This window comes from Ornithodoros turicata, chromosome 5 (assembly GCF_037126465.1).
Source record: "Ornithodoros turicata isolate Travis chromosome 5, ASM3712646v1, whole genome shotgun sequence".
In the NCBI taxonomy this organism is placed as follows: domain Eukaryota; kingdom Metazoa; phylum Arthropoda; class Arachnida; order Ixodida; family Argasidae; genus Ornithodoros; species Ornithodoros turicata.
The window spans coordinates 49469605-49489014 of NC_088205.1; the positions used below are offsets into that span (position 1 = coordinate 49469605).

Genomic DNA, 19410 nt, shown 5'->3' on the forward strand with positions numbered 1-19410 from the left:
TGGTTTCAAAGATGAGCTTTTCAAAATAATTCCAGTCTCGTGACACCACCTCATTGGTCATGACAGCCTATACATGTAATCGTATTCTGAACGTCCAAATCAATTATTTTCGTCTTTTTTTTTTTTCATCACATTTTGAAATGTGCACAAGTACGTGTTGTTGTCGCACTCAGGATCAGGGGGGGGGGGGGCGAGTTTTCGTATCGAGCCCCCCCCCTCCCCCTACCTTGGAGGTCTGGCTACGCCACGGAAACAAACAGACTAAGAATGACGTACACAACGCAGCACCGACTCACAACTGAACAGATTATTTTCAAGGAAAACCAGCTGAAATGTCATTTTCTACAATTCGTTTTCACTTGTTTTAGTTGCAGTATATTTGTATATTGTATTCTTTATTGATTTACGAATAGCGAGCCGACACACGTCGGGACAATCATTCTTATTTATTTATTTATTTCTGAATACTGCGGGCGCACCCAGGCGCCATAGCAGGAGTGGGATACAAGTACGCAATTTTATGGTGCTCAGTGTAGGTGTAATAAATTACGCACAATCATAGAAAGACTACACACTTGAATAAGAACACACACTAGAATAGAAGGAAACTACACACTTGTGCAACAATATATAGAGAATTAGACGCATAATAAACACATCATCAATGACAGTAGAGAAATAGATGAAAAGTCGCGGAGCCAGCTGGGATGTATTAGTCACTTTTAAAGTAATTATCCAACATGTTTGCGAACTTATCATATTTATCCGCGTTACAAATGTCAGCTGGCAATTTATTCCAGTCAGCTATCGTGTTTGGTAAAAAGGAGAACTTTAATGTGTCAGTTCTGCATCTGATCTCTTTCAAGGTCAAATGATGCCTGTCACGAAGCGAGAATGGGTCTTGAAGCTGAATTTTGGATTTCAAAGAGCTTTGAACTTCATTGCCGAAGTATTAAATATAAGAACTTTAGCCTCTCCTTTAAGCTACGGATCTCAATTGACTCTAACTTTGCCTGTTGGCACATAATTGTTGGAGATTCTGCTCTTCTATACCTGTTAAAGATGAACCGAGCAGCAAGGCGCTGTATTTTTTCTAGCTCTTGTTTTAAGGTTACTAAGTGGGGATCCCAGATGACTCTTGCGTAAAGTAACACAGGCAATACAAGTGTCCTATAGGACAATAAACGCACTTCAGCCCTCGCAAGACTCTGTGACCTCCTTAGGTAAAACAATTTGTTTCTAGCTTTTGTAGTGACATGTTGTACATGGTGATTCCACCTAAGGCCGCTAGAGATAACAACACCCAAGTATTTATAGCGGTCTACTTTATCTATTCGATTGCCCTGGAGATAGTACTCCGTTTGTAAAGCGGTTTTCTTTTGGGTAACAGTCATGCTTACTATCTTGTTGATATTCAATAGCATTTGCCATTTCGAACACCAATTGTAAATCGAATCCAAGCCAGTTTGTAAAATATTCCTGTCATCGTCTGAGTGGATTGTCTGAAATAATATACAGTCATCGGCGAACAAGTATGCTTTGCAATCGATTGAGTTCAACATGCCATTTGAATGTATTAGATACAATAAGGGTCCCAATACCGACCCCTGTGGAACACCAGATACCACTTGTTTACGTAATGATTGACAACCATTATATTCCACAAGCTGAGTACGCCCAGAAAGATAGTCTTGAAGCCAAGCGCTTACTTTAGCGTTTGATGTATAGTTTCTAAACTTATGAATTAACTTTTTATGAGGCACGCGGTCAAAGGCCTTGGACAGATCTAAAAAAAGCACATCCATTTGTGAGTTATTTTCGATCGCTGCTGACATGGAATGAACCAGCTCCGAGAGAGCTGTTATTGTTGAGAATCTTTTGCGAAAACCGTGTTGTAAAGGGGTAAAAAGCTGATTTTGTTCGAAGTATTGCGTTATGTGTTTTGCAAGTATGTGCTCCAGCAGTTTAGAGCAAGTACATAAGAGAGATACCGGGCGGTAGTTTGACACGAGTGAGGGATTTCCTGATTTATATATCGGGACTACACGCGCACACTTCCATTCATCTGGAACTTTCCCGCTATCTAACGATAATTCAAAGATTATCTGTAGATACGCAGCCACCCACTCTGCGTAACGTCTCAAGAATTCATTAGGGGTCCTGATCGTAAAGATATCCGCATTCAATTATGTCTTGAATGAGCATATTATTTTTCAAGGTCTACATCATATTGGCTGTAAATTGTGTATTTGATGCTGCATTCCGTCGATTTGAACAAATTTCTGTACAGCGCTCTTAGATATGTTTTGTAAAATGTGCCTGAACGACGACTTCACTGCAGCTAAGCAATTCCGGAAACGTATTTCCCTTGCTTTTACGTGGTAGCGGTACCGCGTTAGAATTTTAAATTTGTAGTACACTAATACTGCGTTTGTTTTGGGTGGAGTAACGCTTTACCGCTATTCCGCTACTTAATTTTAGTGACGGGTAAAACACTGTGCCACATCCTCTAGTCTGCTTGTGTGTTTCATTTAAAAATGTCCCTGTCTTCCAATTCTCCTTCTAAACTTTCTTTGGATGGCCTTCATAAGTATCAGAGGTGTACACATGAGCCGTGCTACTCCTCTTTTAGTAGTTAACGGTCAGCCAGTACAAAGCTTACAGGAACAAGCTGATACTCTTGGTGAGCATTTTGAAAGTGTTTCCTCTTCCTCCAACTACAACAATGAGTTCCTCAAAGTAAAACGTAGTGCAGAGAGGAAGAAAATTCCAATGCATTGCGGAGACAGTCTGATATATAATCAGCCTTTCACCAAAGCAGAACTTAATCGTTCCTTAAAGCGTACAAAGACAACTTCACCAGGCCCAGACAGGGTGATATATTCTATGCTGATCCATCTGTCTGAGGCATCCAAAGAGGTTTTACTGCAATTTTGTAACCAGGTTTGGGTTCAGTGTAAATTACCCTCAGCCTGGAAAATTTCCACTGTAATTCCTTTGTTAAAGCCTGGAAAGGAACCTTCAAGGCCGGCCAGTTATCGACCCATCCCTCTCACGAGTTGCATCGGCAAAACGTTTGAGTGTATGGGCAATGCTCGGCTCGTCCATTTCCTTGAAGAAAACAAATGTATTTCGGAACTCCAATGTGGTTTTCGCGCTGGATGTTCTACAACTGACCACCTCGTACGAGCAGAAACAATGGTCCGTGAAGCATTTGTCCGACGGCAGGTGCAGCTAACTTTAAATAAGCTTATCAAATGGTCCCATGAGAATGGATTCAGGTTCTCACATGAGAAAACCGTTTGTGTTCATTTTTCGAGGGTGAGAGGACTGTTTCCTCGATCTGCTCTTAAGCTGAACGGACAGGACCTCGCTGTTAAGGGTGAACACAAATTTCTCGGGGTCATCCTTGATAGAAAGCTCACCTTCTTACCTCACATCAAGAGCCTTAAAACAAAATGCATGAAATCCCTAAACCTATTGAAAGTGCTGTCCCACAAATCTTGGGGAGCAGATCGTGACAGGGTCTATGCGCCCACAGTGCTGTCCAGAATGGACTATGGATGTGTTGTCTTTGGGTCTGCTCGGAAATCTGTCGTGAAGATTTTAGACCCAGTACATCACTAGGGACTGCGTTTGATAACTGCTGCTTTCCGCACATCGCCAGTGGAAAGCCTCTTTGTTGAGAGTAACGAATGGTCACTGGAAAGGAGGAGATTTTACTTGTCTGTTTCGTACTCTTTGAGGGTAAGAGGCTATCCCAATAACCCAGTGATTTCCTGCGTTAAAGGGACACGCTTCAAGCAGCTCTTTCTTAATAAACCCAGCGTTATTCCCCCTTTTAGCATGCACATTCTCCAGGCATGCGAGGATTGCGATTTCCCACATGATGATTTCACCATAGTACAGGCTAGCCCACGGGTCCCGCCGTGGCAATCACCTCCATGTTTCAATAGCTCCCTGGCTATGTTTAAGAAACAGAACACACAACCTGTTGTGCTCCAGCAGGAGTTTGAGTCCCTTAAAGAAAGTCTTGGGCAACAGAGAGTTTTTTACATTGACGGTTCCAAAACACGCACCTCAGTCTCATGTGCAGCGGTAACCGATGGATTCACACAGTCATATCGTCTACCTCACATGCTCTCGGTTTTTAATGCCGAGGTATACGGAATAATCCTCGCACTGAACTACATCTTAGAAAGTCACACCGAGTCATCAGTCATTTACACAGATTCTCTGAGCTCTTTTCAAGCAATAGGCAATGGTGATGTCCAAAAACCTCCTTGTGCAGAAGACACAGCGCCTTGCTGTTAAGGTAATTAAAAAGGGTCTCTCTTTAACATTCTGCTGGGTACCCAGTCATGTGGGTACCCGGGAATGATGTATACCCGGGAATGAACTCGCTGATGCAGCTGCTCTTTCATCTGAGGTGAATCATTTTGATGTACCGTCCCAAGACCTCCGACCTACACTTATGAGGGCCATAAACAACAAATGGCAACAGCACTGGGATACACTGCACAGCAACAAACTTCATATAGTTAAGCCCACCATTGCAAAATGGACAGAGTGTTATAACAGTCGTCTTCATGAAGTTGTTTCTGCCAGGCTGAGAATTGGGCACACGCATTTGACCCACAGTCATCTCCTCTGCAATGAAGAGGCTCCGCATTGCATGAGATGCGACGAGACGAAATCAGTCCTTCACATGCTCATTACGTGTACATCATACGACACACACCGACTTCACCATTTTCACGAATTGTACACATACCATACACCTCTACATCCCTCCCTTTTGCTGGGGGATGAGGCTCTTTTACCGTTTGAAGGTGTTTTTAACTTCTTTAAAGATATTGGTATTGTACCTGCATTGTAGTTTTAGTTATTTGATTTTATGTCCTTTGATAGTCTTACTGTAAAGTTTTGTTTTACTAAATCGCTATACTTTTAGCTTGTACTTTTCTTACCATTGTCTTGGCGCATTACGGTCTTCGTTGCTTATGCGCCATGAAAACCCGAATCATCATCATCATCATTTAAAAAAAGCCCTTCGTATATTATTTCCAAACCCCCTAAACTTTCATTCATGTCTGCCTGTTTTCCTGTTTTTGTTTCACTTCGGTGGACTTCATAATGTAGGTTTAAACCACCGACACGTTTCTATTAATTAAGAAAATTCATTTTGGAAGCTCATTAAGAGTGGCGCTGGCTGTTCGAACAATACCGTACGTGTAATTAGTCACATCAGAAAAGCGTGTACGCAACGCAATTTTGCGAAGAAAAATGAACCATGAATTTAGAAGAATTTTGACCCTATTGTCGAGGAGCGCTCTGAATTAGAATATACCCAAAATGTACAGGAGTCGCTGTGTGGCTGTCCTATACACTAAGGCACGAATATAAAGAGAAATGTATCGCAAACTTAACTGTACGAATGTTTTCTGTCTGCATGCTACTTACTGTCGTGCACGAAGGGAGAAGTGCGTTTTGCTTCCTGGGTCTATGCTGTACATCGCTGGCCATGTGCCAAGGAACCGCCTTCATAGCGTGCTCCATAGCGTACATAGCTTGCATAGCGTGCAAAATTTCTGGAAATTTTGAATCGCTCGAAAAAACCGTTTCTTTTCGGGTATTTTACGAAAAATTGGGAACAATGCAAACAAGTGTGGTTACTGCTGAGTCGAAGGATTGCCGGCTATAACCACAACATACAATTTGCTTGAAGCTTTAGTAGTGTTGATCCTCTAGGCATAAAGGCAGAGCAGAGCGTCCCATGAGACTGCTGTCTACTCAGCGATACGTAATTAAAAGAACCTCTCTACTCCGACCAGAACTCCGACATTATGTGAATGCGATGGCTATCGCTTGCAGCGGTCAGACAGAGCACTAAGTTGGTGGTTGTTGGCGGACTAGACGCACCTAAGGCACTGTTGGCGGGTTGGACGCATCAAAGGCACGAAAATTTACATTTTTGAATTTTGTCGCCTGGATATTTTCGCTATTTTTCCGTAGACGAGGAAAAAAACGAAAAAACTGTTTCTTCCCCAAAATTTCCGTTTTTTTTTTCAGGGCTTCGCATCTCTACTCAAGGTAATAAACATTGGCAGTATTGGACACAGTACGGCAAATATTTGTGTATCACAGCCGCAATTCATCACGCATTTCGTGAGTTTCACGAAGGTATCGTGGAAAACAACGAGTTCGAAGAATGTTCATATTTCGCGTCCAGGGTGGCAGCTCTGCTGGTTGGAATTGGGAAACCTTTGCACGTTCGGCAACCTATGTTCGTCAACGGAAAATTGAATACGTCTTTTGGTTTAGGAACCCTGTATTCCGAGGTGCTTGTGTTCCAGTGGTCAACGAGCAGCCTGGTGAAAGTTGCCTCTATGCGAGTTATTTACGGCATTCAGCCACAGACTTGTCCGGGAGAGGAGACCGATGGAAAGTAGCAGTTTAAACGCAGAAGGCGTTTTCGCTGCGTACTAAACAGGACTGAAATGAGACTTGACCGACACGTCTTAGCAAAGACTAGAGCCTAAATCAGGCTTCGTTTTCGTTGAAAATCTTGCTCTTGCTAAATCTCGCTGCAGAGCTAGAATCGGACTTAATTAATCGTGTGTAGCCTGCCTGGAATATTACTGTTTATTTAGGCTACAGTACCCTGTATGACATATTTCGCCCCCCCCCCCCCTGGTTCACGCGCATTCACTAAATTCGTAGACAACGATGTGTCACGATCACCTTGCGACGGAACACCTTGGCTGCCGGACATTCCTTCAGACAGCATCTAGGAAGCGCTTGCTTGCATCCCATCTTGCTTTCTGTGTTGCAACAGCTTCCTTTGGCTCTGCATACTAATAACAAAATGACTGTCTTTTGTACAAGGTACACGGTCCTTGTGAATGACTTTCAAAAGCAGCACAAACATGTGAGGCATCCTGCAATCATAAGAGACGAGCCCACTGTCGAGGTAAAGTCGAAGATCAGTCTTTAAAGTATCGTAGGTGGCGCTGCAGACGTCCCCGTCTTAAGGCTTAGGAAGATAGAGGAGCCGTACGCCGAATGACTGTGACAAGGCACGTGTTCGAAGCATAGGCGGAGAGTTCTCAATCTGCCGGAGGGAGCTGGGGCATTTTCATAAAGGTCGGGGAGGGTGTCGGGAATTCCGTGTTGTGACGTTGGGAGGCAAGTTCTTACAGGAATCCCATGATCACTAACAGACGCAACTCTTAGGATATCCTCAGGCCCCAAGCCCACCCCCTTCCTCCCCGCAGTCGGCGCCTTTGGTTCGAAGCATACAGGGCTGAAGTAGATAACGTCAAACTGCGGCGCCATCTCGATGCAGTGACCTGGTTGATTTTAGTACGGCAGACTAGAGACTTTTAGACTTTACTTGGCGCCCCGCGTGCAACCAAGGATACTGCAAAAGTAGAACAAACATGCGAGGCATCCTGCCATCGGAATAGCCGAGCCCACTCAATTTCTACGACATCTGCGCTCCCTGTCGAAGCTGAGGAGGAGGGGCACAAAAGAGGGGGAATGGGGCCCTAGGCACTGGACATTTTCCAAGTAGACCTGGGAAATGGCCGAAATGGCCTCAAAATTCCCTCATGTCGAGAAGATTGAGTCACTAAAATAGCGAATCCTATGTCGAGGTTCCTCTAGGCAAGAATGATTACAACATTCTTAAGTGAGAGACTGCTGCAGAGTTAGATTTGGGTCAACAACAACAACAAAAAAAAAAACTTCTTCGTCGTCGCGGGAGTTGGCAAACCCCGACGCGAGGCAGCATCGGCAGTAAAGGTCTAGAGCGATAAGGCCCTAGCTATCCTCGCTTTGTTTTCGTCAAAAATATTTTCGCGGTGGAACTCGAATAGGATTTGATTAGTGTGTGATTTGTTCGATGATGCTGATGTTGGCGAAAAAAATTCTTATTTAATCAGCCGTGCAATCTGTGTGGCGTATTTCTGTTTTTCACAATATGTTATAGCCTGCGTGACACAGTACTTTCGCGTTCCTTTCACGCGCATTTACGAGCTTAGTGTTCCTGCAATTAAATAAGCATGCTTCGTTGATTGTTGAAACAATGTAGTATATGACACTCACAATCTGCCGTGCAGTGCGAATTTCTTCTCTACCATCGCGTGAGCTAGCATATCACACGTCATAATCCGCCAGTCCCCTGACACATCTTGCCAGCATAGCTAGGGCTCTGTAACTAGTCAAAAGCAATGCTCCGACAGCGAATGGGGTATGTTACGGAATACGATAACGGAGTTTTCGTGACATCAATCGCACGGTATTCATCAGAAGTGCACGTGGTTCCAGCAGGATGGTAGCAACCTGTTACACTGCGCTCGAAACAACAGAGTTGGATTTCGACGTCGGAGATAGGCAGGGCGTCTGGTTTTCGGTTACTATACAGGTTCTTGAGCCCAACGTTTAAAAAAAAATGGCATTAAAAAATCTACTTCCCCGGAAATTAGGGGATCAATGGTATTTAGCTTTGGGGAGCTTCTTCCATGACATCCGAGCACTTATATTACTTTTACGTTGCGAGGAATTGAATTTTCTTAACTGAATACGGAAATTTGCCATGTCAGTCTCACGTTTTTTTGCCAGAAACAGAAAACGCATGTCGCATTTTGTCTCATTCCGATGCAACATACATTCCCTAACACAATGGTAATAGCTTAAAAAATGAAAAAAAGGAAAACAGAAAAGAAAAAGACGTCGTTTCGAGGCGCGCAAATTGTCGGCCGAGCTCAGTTCTCGGTCAAGTTAGTGGAAAATGTGGCGGAACAGAACGGTGTCCCGCCTCTTCCTGTTCCCTTCACTGTTGTTTCAGGTAACTTTGTTCTGTAACCATGCACCCGTTAGCAGCAGAAGTACGGAAAAGTGAAAGGGCATTTCCATGGCCTCCTTGCATCGCTTCTTTCGGAGACCTGAAGCCAGACTTGTACGCGTTACAGAAAAAAATGAACGAAATACGTTACCCGCTACCAAAGCAGCAAAAGGAACGCGTTCCCGTTACTCGACAGTAACGAGTTACTCTTACGTCACCAAGCTATTGCTGAGCCACAACCATGTCAAAATCAAAATTGACACGTGCTTTATTCGGTCTCGTACAAGAATAGTTGGAGTATAGAGAACCTCTGTGGCAAGACTGAAAAATTGCTGTGGAAAGGCATGGCTGCATCAAATACAGCCACCTTTGTGTGATGCATGTAATGGGAATAGGATGTGCTTGATTAGTAACGAGGCTGACTTCCTTTTTTCTTTTTCCCTGTAAATTCAATGTCGGCAACTGCTTTTGTCCTCTTATTCTTGCAGCCCTGTTAGGAGGTTACACGACGTCAGCGCGATTGTGCGCTTATGTGAACTGATAAACGCGACACCAACGGTCTATAAGCTGTTGTATAAGCTGACTCTTTGCATGTCTATTCTGTATACCATCAAATCTGTCAATGCGCTCGGGCTAGCTTGTCACTGCACGCCACTGGCTCCACGAGCTATTCGACTGATTAGTGAAAAGGAGCGCCTCGATACGGTAACTGCTACAGCTAACAAAAATATTGAAGACGCTTACCTGAGCACGCTTCTTGAAATTCGAATACGACGTGTGGGATGTACTGAGTCATTTCGCTTACGGAAGACACAGAAGACACTAAAATACTACATTCCCATCACCTTTTGTCAGCTTCACCCGGAACATCTCGTCAAACCCAGGCCACACTGACGTGATTATCATATGTGCCATCTGATAATCCAACGAGTGATGATCACTGGAGCCTACAAGTGTGGAGGTGGAAGAGAAAATACAGGGACTAAGGTTTCTTCCCGGGATACGCTGCTAGGCTAATGACACGCACGAGCTGCATATAATAAGGCCGGGATCTGGTCGTCCAGGTCAGGTGAACACACTGTACAATAACACGGCGAATCAACAGAGAATGACAATGCCATATCAGGATCCGAGTTTAGGCGAGGTTAGCTACTCTAGTATCTCCATTGGCTGGCAGCTGGGAGATAACACACACACGCACACAAAGAAATCCAGGGTCTTTTTCCAATAATGTCTTCATGGTCAATGACACGACGGGAAAGCGTTGCGGCATTCGTCATGCCGGTCACCTTATAGGACTCAAAAAAAGAATGACTGTCGACCAGAGGATCCCAGGAGCTAAACATCCAGATCGGGCCACATCGTGTTAGAAGCGCACGGAATTTCCACACAGTAATTCACCATGTCGTCCATGTTGAATTTTGATTCAGAGTGTGTAATGGCTATACAGCTTTTGCAATGGAGCAGGTAGCACCCATGGTGGGTTGCTGAAAGCTCCAATGTTTACTTTATTTTATTAATCTACTAAGTATACAACTAACTAACTCGTCCGTGTTGAAGCCGAATGTAAATAAAGGAAAGGAACGAGGAATGTGAGTAACGAGTTACCGATTTTTATAACGGAGTACGTTATTCGTTACAATTTTTAGAACAGTAACTAGGTTGTTACTTCATTACCAAAAAGTAACTGGTTACTAGGTAAGAGTTACTTGTAACGAGTTACGTACAACTCTGCATGAAGCGCGGTCAGCAGTTTGTGGACCACGAAACAAAAATTTTCGTTTTTTTTTCAGCAATTTCCATCCTGATAGGGAATGTATTTTGCAATGAAATTTGGGTAAATCCGACACGCACTTTCCGTTGCTGGCAAAAAAAAAAAAGAAAGAAAGAAAAAAGGAAAAAAGAAAAACACGCACGCGGTTGACTTGGCTATTTTAGATTTTAATTCCGAAAATTCAATTTCTCACTACTTACAATTGATAAAAGTGTTTCCAAGTCGTGGCAAAAGCTCCCCTAGATAAAGAGCGTTGACCTCAAAACTTTCAGCCAATTAGATTTCTTTAATGCGATTTTTTTACACGTCAGGAGAAATACCCTGTATGTGACAAAATTCGTGGGGAAATATAGAAACTTTTTGGGGACCTCGAAGCGGTGATTTTCGGCGACTACATTTTCCATTCCGTCCGGCACGATGAAATGAGGTTAAAAAAAGAGAGGTACGGCAATGAAAGTTTAAATTTATTGTAGCCAAGATAACCACATCGAAGTCAAACGCGCTGCAGTAGATCGCCATGTACGGACTAAGATACTCGTACGCCGTTTTCTTCCACATCGGCTCCTATGTTAGGCTCTCTAAAGCGTACGCGATATCGCTCCCTCCCCACGAAAGCAGCCAATGACAAGAGAGAAACTGATGTTCTGAGGCTGGAACAACATAGAAGGAACAGATACAAACAAAGCCTCAATTGCCTAAGCCTCATCATAGCCATCAGCTCATCATAGCCAATGACATTTCTCTCCCTCACAGACGGCCCCACATGTGGTGAATAACGTCGTACTTATCGAAATGCTGCCACACATTTTCTGTTGTCTGATACGCTAATGCACTCTACGAAGATACATTGCGCAGCCATGGCATGCGAAAAGCGTGAAAAGGAGCGAGAAGACACACACACGACGACACGAACAAGCTCCTATGGGTCTTTTCGCACTCTTCTTCTTTTTCTTTTTTTTGCGCAGTGTATGTGTATCCTTACCAACTAACCGAACTCTCTACGTTTAACTCTAAGTAGGTCGTCGTCTTTGCATGAAAATGTGGATCAGACGTCCCTTGTGACCAATTCCGACTACTAGCCGAGGACAAAAGCCGTGGACCAGACAGGGCTGGGCACGATACTTCAAAAAAGTATGTTCGATGACAATACTAGATACATAACGGAAATTGTATTTCCGATACCGATACAAGATACATAACCGAAATTGATTTTCGATACAGATACTCGGTACTGTATCGTCGATACTTCGATACATCACTGAAATCTCGAATATAATAAAGCTGGTGTTATGATTAGCGAAGTTTACATCACTGAAACCCCAATATTCTAAATCTGATACGATTAGGGAAGTAAAAAAAAAAATTTATTTCTGGAACCTTTAGTGTATTTTTATAGCGCACACTTTCTCAAAGGGCTTAAACGTATCCGACCGCACGGATTTAATGAAGGTGCACTGTCTGAGCAGCTAGCCTTGTTAGAAATGTAGATTGGACTGAAGCCAAGGGTACGTTGAAACGACCGCTTCAATAAGCAGCCTAGCAAAAAACAGTAGTTTAAAGGGACCGAAAAGTGAAAAACAACCCCCATATTTTTGCTCACTATCGTGCACAACATCATTGTTTGATAACACAGAAAGCATTACTTCTCAATTCGGCGTATTTTTTATGCATGAATATTTTGAAGATTGCCGGAACATGGACGGTGCTGCCAACGAACGGCGAAAAAGAGCAACAACAATAATTGGGCTAGTTGGTTATACTGAAAAGAGGGGGAAAAGAGCAACTTGGGTTTCGGGTCCAGGGCTCGCTGGGATTGTCAACCCTTACCACGTGAGCGTTAATTTTGTAGAGAACAAAGTTGACGCAGATTATCTTACAGCTAAACGCCATTTTAAAAATTACGCTCACCTCCATAGTTTCTACATTGATAAAGCGTTCAGCTACTTCGCCACCACGAGCTACGATCCGCCGCGCCATCTGCAAGGCCGTCTGTGTAATCGCGTTTATGCGTTTATTGTCTACGTCGTGGGTGGTCACGTTGGTCGCGCGAAGCAGAAAATGGAAGTGAATGACATGTCTGTGGCTACTGTGTCACGTATTCAAGAGACCTACATACGCCTGGTGTAGTTTTGGTGTTCGGGGATGCAAAAATCATCTTCGTTCATCTTCGACGACGGGCGTTATCTAACACAAGATTCCTTAGGAGAGTGCGCGAAAACGAATGCGGTTCGAAGCACTGCTGAGCTCATTTTGTTGCCGATGACTACGAAGATGCCGTAGAAGGCGAATTGCGAAGACGTCCGAAGCAAACCGCCATTCAGTAACCAGTGATTTTGCTTCACCGAGGTGACGTGTTCAACACAACGTCTCAGGTATGTACAGGTGTCGCACATGTATAAATTATAATATAGCGATGACGTATTCCATTCAACTTATGTTATCCTGCTTGTCTCGTACTGAACGTTGTCAACATCAACAAATTTAATTTTAGGGTCTTCCAGTGTTGAAGTGGCTCCAGACTGATTCGTGTGTGTGTGTCCCAGGCACTCAATTTGACCTGACAGCAATAGCTGAAAGCAGGTATGCAAAGTTCACAGATGGAAGCATTAGAGTTTTTAAGTGTTGCAGACTTTGTGACATTTTTTGGAGTCTTTGGACAGCTGCAGAACATTAGTATGACGTCAAACACTAGGAGAAGAAACCGATGAGAACTACTACTTCTTTGAAGAGTAGCGGAATACTTCATGTTGAGGTATAGTTATGACTAAGGAACGCTTTTCTAGAGATGCATCCTCTACACTTGAATGCCCAGTGAAACAGCGAAAGTTCATTGTCTTTGAAGCCCCACTACTGGAATTGTTCAAAGTGTGTCGCAGCTACAGTGAGCCATGCAAGGTTACCACATCATATTGGTCCTAAATTTGCAGAGTTCCCCTATCTCGGACACAGCGGTCGTTTCTCTTTATTGCTCTCCCGATCGTACCATCTCAGAGATTAATGTGTTCTATATGCGTTGCATGGGCACTGCCTTTTTCTACTCATGGTGTCAGTTTCTTGTTCTGTTGAATAGATCTTCAATTGACAGTTTGCAGTCATCACGCTGTCTACTGTGTTTGCCCCTCATCTATATTGATGTGCTATAACGGTATAGCACATCAACATGCCAACAACCTACCAACAACAACCAAACAACCTTGCCTTGCCTTATCAAGATGCCAAATCTTTTTGTTGCCGCAGATCATAACTTCAAAGAGTTTTCCTCTGCACCCTGCCACGAGTGAAAAGTGTAGGGTAGTCCAACTTTTGGATGGAAACTACACAATGTGGTAACATCCACATATCTGAAATTTTAGTCGACGGAAATTTGCTGTTTTTGTAGAACCTTCACTGTACATTTCTTTTGTCTCACTTAGCACACGTGAAGAAAAGTTCTCAGCTTCATCAAGACGACAGGTCATTGTTGGATCTATCTGCAGCATTATTGTTCCTGTACTCTTTTCATCAACAGAGAATACAAAAGTGCACAAATGGTAAAATATAACTTGCTTGCTAAATTCAAAAGGGAAAGACGAAACTGTTTATACTTTTTTTGTATAGTATGTGTGTATACTTTTTTATTTTGTTGCAGGTTTTACAACTCTATCAAGTACTTCAAAACATCAGAGGGCAGAAAGTCCTACTCTGTCTCCTTAATCCCCGGACAATAAAAAAGAAAAATATAGTTTGAGTTGTGACAAAATGTTGCTTCTGCTCTTATATTATATATCAATTAAATGTTACGATGCGTTTGTCGTGTACACTGAAGCCAGTCTCAATTTGCAGGGCTGTCAATAATACTTTACAAAAGTACATCTCAATTACAGTAACAGAGAACTTATGCAATAAATTATTTAGCCATTTTCGAGTACTATTGCCCAGACCAATGCTGCATGGTTAACTTTGAACTCAGATCAAGGGTTGCTTATACTTGAAGTTAGCCCTCAATTTCTTCTTTACAAATGTTAGTTGGTGACATGATAATTGATCAGTTACAAGCACTCCTTTTAGAGTTAAGTGTTAAATCCCAATTTCGGTTCCAACATTAATTGGCATTTGGAAACCTGGTCAAGAAGAATTGTATTAAAAGGTTATGAACACAGTTCAGCTGAACGACACTGTTGAAAATTATCTTGTTTACTCCTCATATATACAAGACATGAGTATAATCTGCAAATACAGATATTCCCCCAGGTTACTCAGCCCTCCAGGAACAAACTAATAATTATAATATGCTGCGAGTGCAAAGAAAAAGGAATGAGAAAAATTTGCAGCAAGCAAGTAATGAAATGAAAGCAAGAAATGAAAATTTCCTGACATCAATATATACATTTCTGCAAGTCTGCACACTGATGGGGAAAGCACCCCTAATAGCATGCACGATGCAGGCAGGAAGAATACTTTCTATTGTACTTTCTCACAGCACCCCATATCCTTCTTGTGAATAGCCACGGAACGTAATTTCCACGTGTAACGGAATTTCCTGCAGAAATAAGGGTTTTCCGTCCAGTTTTCCGTTCAAGTAGCGCGTAAAGACCACACGGCGTTGCCGCGTATGTTGCCATGCTATTCGGTTTCTCGGATGTATGTAAAAGACACTTACAGAACTTCTGTGTCAAGGCACAGTATTTTGAAATATTCGTTAGTTGTGATGCAATTGTCTGTTTGCTTTTCACACGCATTCTCTACCTCTCGGCAGCAAAAACACTGGTCCGTTGTATCCATCGGTTTGCATTTCGCACATGTACACCTGCACGACGAAAAAACAGCGCTTGTTTCGGCTTACACAAGTGCTTCTCCCTGATACATGTAAATTTCACAAACGAGTCCGCGTTCACGGCACGGTTAGCTACTGGTGAGGACGAAGGTGACTCCTGTAAATCTCTGGACGAGGAATCTTCTGCTGCGAAGCACACACTTTCCAGCACGCTATCGCACGAACAGAAGTTCTGTGTGAGCGATAGTTCTCGAATGCGGAATTTCAGCGCACCCATGTTCAAGAGGTTCGACATTCTCGACGTAGAACACAAATGCCCAAGCTGCCATTTTCGTTTTCGCCGGATTAGCGACTGGAAGCGCGCGTATTACGTGCGTAGTCGACAGATGGCGCGGGGTGATGCAATTGTTGGCAGACTGCTCGGTTTCCTACTAGGACCATGGACATCCAATCATGGAAAATTCGATTAAAGAAAAACTACAGCGACTTCAGCGGAGTTCTCTGACATTTGAACTTTTGAAGGTTCAAGCTTTTCGCTGAACATAAAGTTTCCATAGGTTTATATTCACTTTTCGGTCCCTTTAAGATAATGATCTTCATGCGTACCGGTCTGTGAGCACTTGACTATACATACGAATAAACCTGATACTTTTTTCTGTTGCTGTTCCGTGTTGTTGTACTGTAGTATTTACCCGGTATCCTCTGACTGTGCCTCTGACTTGATTTTCTTAGTAGGCCGTTGTGAATGGTGAGCTGTAGAACGTGTTACAGTGCTCAGGCTAAGCCGGCGGCTATTCTTTCGGCATGACAGACGTAGAATCCACACTTCATTCATATCAAATGGGACCGCTGTGGATGACGCCGAACGTTTTCGGCGCGCCCGCCGTAGAAAGGGACGGAATAGATTTTTCTGAAACCAACTAGAAGCAGCACGCGCCCACGAGCGCGTCCCAGGACACGGCCCAGGTCCTCTCCCAGCGACCTCGACGATGGAGGTATGCGCGGACGTAAGCTTCGAGCGAATTTATAGTCGACATGCCTACGCCGTTGCGGCCTGGCTTGTACTACCGCCTGAGCGTGTGCCACCGACCCTAAGTCTCACAACAGCCTCAATATTTGCGCCTTTTGTTAGTATCGAGTATCGTTAAAATACACGATACACTAAAAATGTATTTCGATACCGATACTCCGATACTCTCATTTTTGGCACTCGATACCTAATACCGATACACAAAATGCATCGAAAGATAGTATCGAAGATACATGTATCATCGATGCTGCCCATGACTGGGACCAGAGAATTCTAAGGAGACCGCGCGCTGCATTTACCCAACGCAGAGAAATGTAGGAGAAGTGACGTGTGGCATTCACGGTCATTCTGTGCGCTAAACTAAACAAAATTCACAGCCACTGGGCACCGCCACAGGTTACCAGGGAGCAAGCGAGCGAGTCCCCGCAACAAAGCTCGGCTCACTTGTATACTGGCCCACTTCCAGACCTGTAAAAATTACTTTTCCAAAATAATTGAATTACGATTACAATTACATGTTCACAAAAGTAATTCAGTTACAGTTACAATTACTCATTTTCTATTGTAATTCAATTACGATTACAATTACTGAAAAGTAATTGCATTACACTGAATTACATTCATAAAGTTGACTGCAACGGGCAAACGACGTGCAAACTGCAAGATTTGATGTACACATTTATTGCACATGTTCTGAAAGATGGTGGTAGTTGCGCTTGTTGTAGAAAACCAAGTTAGAGAAGTCTTACACAAGGACAAGTCTCTTGCCATGTTAAAGAAACACCGACTATCACAGTCAAAAGGCTTTCTTTCTTCAGGTATGTGAACAAAGTGCGGATCATGAGTGCAGCTTGTAACGTCCATTGGCTTTCAAGAGTAAGGTATTCTCAAAGTTCTTGTCTGTAAGGCTGTCACGTCTCTTTGTCATAACAAGACCACCAACCAAAAACTGGGCACTGCTGGGCAGCCCAACATTGTATTTCATGAACACCTCGAGCACACAAGGAATATCTTTCAAGCACTTTAACGGCTCTGAGGTGCGGGTCAATACCTACAATTCGTACTCCTTTTCCCATGGTACAAGAGTTTTGCTCCTTCCACATTCGAATCTAAAAAATCTGTATCGAAAAATGTACCGATCTGAATCGAGTATTTGGGTAATCACTGTGCAAAAAAAGAAAAAGAAGAAAACGGCGTGGAATTGACGTATACTTTAAACATTGGGCCTTCCCACATAGCGTTCAAAGTAATTCCGAACGTTATTCAAAATGCGTTACGCGTTACTTGTAAAAGTAATTCAATTAGTTACAATTACAGAAAAACCTAATGTACTTCCGGAAGTAATTAAGTACTACGGAAGTAATTAATTACAGTAATTCAATTACTTGTCATTAATTACTTTACAGATCTGCGGGCCACTTTTGGCGTACGCGCGGCGCGTCCCCGCTAGACTTCACGGCATTTGCATGGTTGATCTCGCCGAACGCCTAAAAAGAAAGCAAGCGGATCTTTCTCGTGGCGGTCATCGTCGTTGCTCGCTTTCGCCGAATGCATGAAGGTTGCCGCCGAACAGCTATCGGCGGTTTTCCAAAAGTAGGGAAACACAGAAACCCTAGGATTGGATTGGATTTTAAAAAGTAATAATATGAGCACCATAGAGGTAATAAAATAATGCCTTCTCTAGCTAATTTTTCTTACTATCACAAGGACAGGGAAGGTCTGAGAGCGTCCTTGTCGCTGTGAAGAATCATCGCGTCTGCTAGAGCCGTGCCAAGAGCACCTGCTGACACAGTGCCAGCAAAAGCGGCTGCTGGTATAGTAGTCGGTTATGACCTATGAGGTAGGCAGGCAGCAAAACAAAATGGCGGAATGTTGGAGCAGACGATGGGAACATGCCGCCTTTCGTTTTTATTTGTTATTTTTTTCTGTCTCTCTCTTCCTTTTTATTTTCGTCAGGGATTTTCGTTCGTTTCAGCATATCTTGCAATGCTGTGTGCAGTTAAGAATTCGATTACTGTCGAATACATTGGCAATAGCGCAGTCACATAAGCAGCCGGACTAATTAATTTGCGGAGCATCTGCTCTAGCCGATACAGTAAATTTGTGAGCGCAAAACTTTCCTGCTAACGTGTCAGCTTCGCGAGTCAGTCAGTACGTCACGACGTCATCAGAGGAGACGACGCCTGATCTCAGGCGACAAAGAATGTTATTCTACCAGCGATATTCAGGAAAGCAAAGATTGCTGCGCGTGTAGAAGAACACAACCTGAGCTACGTATCGAGTGAAGAGGGAGAGTTATAACAATCATGGTTCCATTACGATAATTTGATAATCATAATTCGGGGCTTTACGTCGCGAGACAACTAATCATGTGCGACGCCACAGTGGTCGGGATTAATTTTGCCGTGCGCCGAAATCTCGACAGACGGCACAGCACATTCAACGTCTCTCGCGGAAGACGGCGGGTCGGAGCAACTTGTTCCCTTCCACCAAGTTGCCACCGTCCTCGGCCGGGCTTGAATCCTCGATCTTGGGATCAGCAGGCGGGCGCGCTACCGACTGAGCCACCGAGGCCGGCTATGTGCCTGTTGCTCTGGGCCAGGTGGCGCGAGTGAGCAGCAACATCAGCGCCCCAAATCATGCAACACTCCCTAGTTTAGCAGACGACGCGGCACTTTCAAGTACACGGTTTCGAGTTGTTCGCGCTTTTCAAGAAGCACCGCTTTTTTTGTTGATTTCCTACAGGTTTTGTAGCTTCCTTGGCACCATACCGTTTGACACACCATGTAAAACCCGCTGATGGAACTCCTTACTGTTGGGATCTGCGGCCGTTTGGGCCCGAAATGGCGCTGTGCAAACTTCACTGCAACAGCCCTATAATACATTGAAAACTGTAAATGCCACGCGACATAACGAGGGGTTTCGATGAACGTTTTATTTACTTTCAAAAGGCACGCTTCCAATTAAACATCGTGTATGTCAGAGAGAAATTCTAAACGACTTTG

At 43.5% G+C, this 19410-nt stretch overlaps 1 protein-coding gene and 1 long non-coding RNA gene across 2 annotated transcripts in view; one reads left to right on the forward strand and one right to left on the reverse strand.

The window, feature by feature from the left end:
* The window catches only part of LOC135394449 (uncharacterized), a 92473-nt gene that overhangs the window by 60228 nt on the left and 12835 nt on the right, over positions 1-19410 (reverse strand). The window lies entirely within an intron of this gene.
* Positions 12499-14315, forward strand: LOC135396009 (uncharacterized). Its single transcript, XR_010423244.1, has 3 exons — positions 12499-12994; positions 13114-14152; positions 14251-14315. It is a non-coding gene; the product is annotated as an uncharacterized LOC135396009 (long non-coding RNA).